The sequence below is a fragment of the Nicotiana sylvestris genome, chromosome 7 (assembly GCF_000393655.2).
Source record: "Nicotiana sylvestris chromosome 7, ASM39365v2, whole genome shotgun sequence".
In the NCBI taxonomy this organism is placed as follows: domain Eukaryota; kingdom Viridiplantae; phylum Streptophyta; class Magnoliopsida; order Solanales; family Solanaceae; genus Nicotiana; species Nicotiana sylvestris.
The window spans coordinates 131504506-131511643 of NC_091063.1; positions in this window are offsets into that span (position 1 = coordinate 131504506).

Genomic DNA, 7138 nt, shown 5'->3' on the forward strand with positions numbered 1-7138 from the left:
AGAGGCATTTCATTTTTCTTTGAGATTCCACCGGCCCTTTGACATTCATCACATCGTTTTACTAGATCACTTGCATCCTTGTAAAGAGTGGGCCAATGGAAACCGCAACTTAGCACGTTGGTTGCCAATATTGCTCCACCGTGGTGACCACTGTATGGCGAAGAATGACAAGCTCCAAAAATTTTACATTGCTCTTATTCTGGAACATATCTTTTAATCACTTAATCCGTACAAATCCGGAAAAGTTACTGTTCATCCCAATAATAGTCTTGACATCCCGTTTGAGCCTTTTCCTTTGGTTTGAAGAGAACTCATTCAGGATGATACCACTCACAAGGAAATTTGTTAGATCCACGAACCATGGCACCTCCTTAATTGAAATAGCCAAGAGTTGCTCGTCGGGGAAGGAGTCATTAATTTCAAGTCCATCATGCAGCCTCCCCTACTCCTCTAAATGAGACAAATGGTCCGCCACTTGGTTTTCACTTCCTTTTGGATCTTGGATGTTAATATCAAACTCTTGCAACAAAAGCACCCATCTCATCAATCGAGATTTAGAATCTTTCTTTCTCATAAGATACCGAAGTGCCACATGATCCGTGTGGACAATCACTTTAGCAATCATCAAGTATGGACAGAACTTCTCAATGGCAAACACAATGGCAAGGAGCTCTTTCTCCATAACGGTATAGTTGAATTGGGCACTATTCATGGTGTTACTAGCATAGTAGACTGGATGAAAAATCTTGTTGATGTGTTATCCCAAAATAGCCCCCACCACTACATCACGTGCATCGCACATGAGCTTGAAAGGAACACTCCAATTTGGAGCGGTAATAATGAGAGTAGTAGTCAACTTGAACTTTAACAATTCAAAGGCTCTCATGCAATCATCATTGAAGTGGAACTTAACATCTTTCTCCAAAAGCTTGCACAATGGGTTCCCCACTTTAGAGAAATCACTGATGAAACACCGGTAAAACCCCGTGTGACATAAGAAACTTCGCATGCCCTTTTCTGAAGTTGGAGGTGGAAGTTTAGAAATCACCTCAATATTTTCCTTGTCGACTTCAATGCCATTCTTTGAGATTTTGTGGCCTAGGATAATGCCCTCCTTGCCATGAAATGACATTTCTCCCAATTTAGCACCAAATTAGTTTCTTCGTATCTTGCCAACACTTTATCCAAGTTTGCGAGACATTCATCAAAAGAATTCCCGACCACCAAGAAGTCATCCATGAAGACTTCAAGGTAATCCTCCACCATTTCCGTGAAGATCTCTATCATACACCTTTGAAAAGTCGCTGGTGCATTGCACAAACCAAATGGAATCCGCTTGAAGGCGAAAGTACCATAAGGACATATAAATGTTGTTTTCTTTTGATCCTCCGGAGCAATAAGAATTTGGTTGTAGCTGGAATACCCATCAAGGAAATAATTGAAAGCACGACCAGCCAATCTATCAAGCATTTGATCTAGGAAGGGAAGTGGAAAATGGTCCTTCCTTGTGACTTAGTTGATCTTACGATATTCCATACATACTCTCCACCCAGTCACCGTTCTTGTAGGAATCAACTCATTCTTGTCATTGGTGACCATCATCATGCCCCCTTTCTTTGGGACACATTAAACAGGAGAGGTCCACAAACTATCGGAGATAGGGTAGACAACCCCGGCATCCAACCACTTGATAATCTCCTTTTTGACAACCTCTTGCATAGCTTCATTGAGTCTCTTTTGATGTTCAATAGATGGTTTGGCACCTTCCTCCAAGTTAATCTTATGCACGCAAAAATGCGGGGCTTATCCCCCGAATATCCTCCAATGTTCATCCAATATCCTGCTTCCTCTTTTGCAGCACCGCTAATGTAGAGTCTACCTGCACGTTAGTCAAACAAGAGGAAATAATAACTGGTAAAGTAAAAGAAGGGCCAAGAAATTCATACCAAAGATGTGGAGGCAATGACTTCAACTCCATGATAGGAGGCTCTTCGATTGAAAACTTTATAGGAGGAGTTGTCCTATTTTCAAGGTCCAAGGACAATTTGTAGGTCTCATATGTGTACGACCCCATTCCTTGCAAAGAGTTTACACATTCCACGAAGCCATCTATCTAATCATCATCAAAGTTGAGCAAGATGTCCTCCAACATATCACCAATATTTATCACAACACTTGTTTCATCTACAACCACATCGGTCATCAAGTCCACAAGAGCACACCTAATCGCTATTGGGTTGCCTCATGGACTTACACACATGGAAAACCACTTTTTCATCACCAACCTGAAAAGTAAGTTCTTCGGCTTCAACATCACAAAGATCCTTCCCCTATCAAGGAAAGGTATACCAAGAATAATCGGCACTTCATCATCAACCTAACAATCACAATCTCCTGCTTCAACATCACAAAGAGCCTTCCCCCTAGCAAGGAAAGGTCTCTTCATAGTTCGATTGGCTTTTTGCAATCTCATAGAGGTGGGCCTTGGTTGCCCAATTTTCAATGTCTTGAAAACTAAATAGGGCATCAAATTTATACTTTCCCCAAAATCATAAAGAGCTTTTGCAAACTCGACATTTCTAATTGTACAAGGAATCGTGAAAGCACCGGGATCCTCCAACTTGGGAGTCATTGCATGCACAATTGAACTTACTTGATGAGTCATTTTTATAGTTTTACAATTCATTGACCGCTTCTTTGTCACAAGATCTTTCATGAACTTTGCATAACCGAGCATTTGCTCCAAGGTTTCAACTAATGGCACATTGATTGAGAGACTCTTCATCATTTGGATAAACTTCTTGAATTGGTTTTCACCATTTTGCTTTGCAAGTCTTTGAGGGTATGGAGGTGGAGGCTTAGGCAGTGGTGCCTTAGCGTTTTGCACTAACGGTTCCGCCATGTCAATAATGTGATCCCTAGGCGGGTTCACCTCTTCTTGATTCTCTTCCACACTATCATCAATATCAATCCGAACCTCATGATTCTATGGCTCAACATTGTTCGGGATCTCCTCTTCTTGAACTACTTACTCTTCATCCACTAGTTTCCTTTGGCTTGTGGTGGTTGAATTCCCACCTTTTCCACTCCTTGTAGTAACGGTCATGGTATGCCTCGTGTTGTTCTCACCCTTTGGGTTTACCACCGTGTCACTTGGTAGTGTCCCCTTAGGATGAGTATTTAGAGCTTGAGAGATTTGCCTTATTTGAACTTCCAAGTTACAAATTGATGTATTGTGTGGGGCAAGTTGGGCATCAGAATCAACATTATTCTCCATCATTTACTTGAACATATTCTCAATATGCCCAATTTCATTGTTGGAAGAACTTGGACCATGGCAAGGATAAGGAGGCGGGTTGCTCGGTTGCTGATACATCGGGGACCTTTGAAAACTCGACCCCCGATTGCCTTGATTATTGTTCCATCTCCCTTTATTGTTACCTCCCCAAATTCCTTGATTGTTTCTACTCCAATTACCTTGTTTATTTCCACCACTCTAATTTCCTTGATTATTTTTGTTATGCCAATTCCCTTGATTGTTGCCACCACTCCAATTACCTTGGTTGTTAGAATTCTAATTACCTTGATTACCTTGAGGTCACTATTGTTGTTGATTCAGGCCTTGAGAGTTGTTTCTTTTCCCTTGGTAGTTGTTCACATATTGCACCTCCTCCTCTTGTTCATTATAAGATTCATCTTGATGTTGATACCCAATTTTTTCCTATGTATTTTTATATATAAAATACTTTCAAAATAGCATATATATGCATATATAAGCATGCCCAAGTGTTTTGGTATTTTTTTTCTAATATTTTAAAAAAAGACTTTAAAATCAATTTATTGTCCACTTTAGCAGTACAAAAACCAATAATTATTCCCAAGATTATCATTTTGGTGAATAACTTATTTTATTCTCATATTTATACCAAAATATAGTTAAAGTGATTTTTGTATATTTTTACAAATTTTATTTGGTATTTTTAAAGCGAAATTGCATATAATTGCAATTCTAGCCTACTTTAAGATTAATAGCATTTTACAATTGTAAAATTATTTCCAGTATTTTTAAATTAATATTTATATATTATTAATTGTCTCAGTACTTTTAGTTTGCTTTTAAAATTATTTTTTACTATTTTTATAAAATCAAGGGAAAACTAGCTATTTAACATCTAGCCTCATTCCATTTCAAATACAGGCTTTTTACCTTTCAATTTTAACTATTATTTGACCCAATCTTAATCCATTTGGACCAGCCCAATTTTTAATTTGACCAAACCCACAACCAGATCCAAATGACCCTTACCCGGTTCCCACCTACCCTCCTAAATTCGGGCCGTTAATCACACAAGATCAACGGCCGTAACTCACCCTTCCATAATTAAACCAAATGACCTACCCTAATCTCCCTCATTCTCACCTGATCTGCTGCCTTTGAATCCCAAACGCTCTCAAATCCTCTGATCAGCTCTTCGAAACCCTAGCCTCCTCCTACCTTATTTCACCATGTTTTCACCGGAATCCATGGCTTCTCAGGCCATGGACGGTCTGTACTCACCCCTCTCCATCATTATACCTTGTGTGTTCGAGGTTTTGAAGGCTGACTTCGATGGTTCTTCCAGATATTCTCAGATCTTCATTTCTATAGCTTCTCTGGCCATGCTCCAGCACATTCAGGCCTCAGGAGCCTGATTCCTCACCTATTCGACTCAGGATCTGATTTTCTTCCAAGCCTTTCTCATTTCTAGGGTTTTTCCGAAACCCTAAGTTGTTCAAGACTCTTCTCTGTTTATTTTCTTAGATCTATGTTATTTTCATGTCCTACTAGGCTTCTGAAGTGTTTACCCCAAATTTTCTTTTCAAAAATCGTTTCTGAAAAAGTTTTCAAAAAAGATCTTTCTGATTCTTTCTTTATGTGTGTTTATCTGTGCTATGCTCATATGGCTTATTTTACTACGCGTGTACTGTTCTCCTACTCTTCTTTTTGTACTATACCTATTACTCCTGTTAATCCTTGTTATGTTTCCCTTACTCTTCTACTATATGTGCTTACTGTTGAGTTTTTTTGATTTTTGTTTGCTCTATTAGACTCTGTTTGCGTTCTTGCTAAACATGTTTCCTCTGTTTGAATTTAAGTCTGTATCACCTCTTATTTTCTAAACTTGTTTAAGTTCCGAGTTTCTCAAATATGTTCTCTATGACCTCAAATTAGCTTTCTTTCTTTGTATCATGTCTATTTGTTTCTCATAAGTCTTTGAAAGAGGCTTCTGAGCCTGTTTCAATGACTTGCTTTCTCATCTCTATAAAACCCTAGGATTTGGGGGTTTCTTGGCAATTTTGAATTTGTGCGAGTTAGGGTTCCGCTTTGGGACCCTGAACCCTCAGACTCATTGTGAGTCTGCAAACTGGACTTGTACCCTTTCTTGCTCATGATTATGAACCTCTCTTTGAGTAAACTCTCTTCTATATAACTTCTTGATTCACATGTTTGTGTGCTTTATATATGAGAACTCTTCTTTCAAAAGGTCTTTACCGACTAATTGATTGATTTGAATTCCTTTTAATGAGTCCTGACTGATTCTTACTGATTCTCTCTAATTGAACCCTCTTTACCTTTCCTGACTTGGTTCATTCGAGATTAAACCTGTAACTTTGATTTCCCTGGCTGTTTGATTGATTCCCTTTCCTTATTTTTCCCAAGCCGTGCGCCACTGAGCTTTTCCTTAAATAAACTTCTATGTATTTACCCCTTTTGTGCTACTTTGAAAAGGTTTTAATCAAAATTTCTTTCCTTAAATGTCTTCTACCCGTTTGAAATCAAATCCCTTAACTGAAGGGAAATTCTATTTGATTGATTGCAAGTTATTTTCTTACCTTTCTTACTTGCTTCTCTTCACTATAAAAGGGACTACCCTTCCGCACTTTTAACACACTTCCAATTCAATACTTTTACACCACTATTTCGAGTTGAATACCTCGAGCCTTTGGTTCAATACTTTCGACTTACTTACATACTTACAATACTGCTTTGAGTTCAATACACTTACAACATTCTACTCTTTTTGATATCTTTTGGAACTGTTTGCTTGCAACTTGACTTTCTCAAGACTGCTTTTATTTGTTTGTTTTCCCTGAAACTCGTATGTTCTAATTTAACTTTTCTGCCTCACTCCCCTATGTGTTTATTTATAGTTTCTGCAAGCTTGTTTACTTTGCTGTTCATGTTCAGTGATTAATGTTAACTATGTAAACTATTTTTTTTCTTTGCATCTGCTGTTTGTTATGAATTCCCTATACCCCCACTCCCTTCTATGTGTTTGAGTTAAGGTTCATAAACTGACAACATCCAAGTTGCTGCTTAGGTCTGAACCTGATCCTTAATGGATCCTAACTCCCAACTTTGGCTAACAGGCTGGTCAGGGGTGTGCCAGCACTCCTAATTGCTGGGCATGACCACCAGCCTGTCATTGCCTTCCCCTAAATCCCCTCTATACACTTGAACTCTCTCTTAGATTCTAAGTTCTACCCCCCTCCTATGAGCCTTGCTTTGGGACTTTGAGTTCCCTATGAACTTGGACATTTGAGGGCTGGCTCTTCCACACTGCACTTGCTTAAGTCTGCAATATATTTGGGGTGTAAGCATTGCCCGGAGTCCACTTGAGGCTCTTAGGGAACTTTGACACATCCCAAATGAGAGAAAGGCTTTGGAAATCTGATCTTGGAAGTTGGTTCATCTCATATTGTTAGACCTTGAGTCTGAATTAGGCTCCTTGGTTATAACTTAAATTTCTGATGTAATTTTACTTTTCTTGATTCATTCTGGTCTGTAATATTTTATAATAACTTATGGGGTTCTAAGTAAAAATGGAGAGGGTCATTTATGTATGCAAAGGGTAGACAACATGCTCATAGATGTTACTATTTACAAGTTTTGCACTTCTGCATATCATATAGAAATCATGCCTATAAGTTTCTGCACTTATGCATATCATATGGAAATACTGCCTATAAGTTTCTGCACTTCTGCATATCAAATAGAAATCCTGCCTATAAGTTTCTGCACTTCTGCATATCATATAGAAATCCTGCCTATAAGTTTCTGCATTTCTGCATATCATATAGAAATCCTGCCTATAAA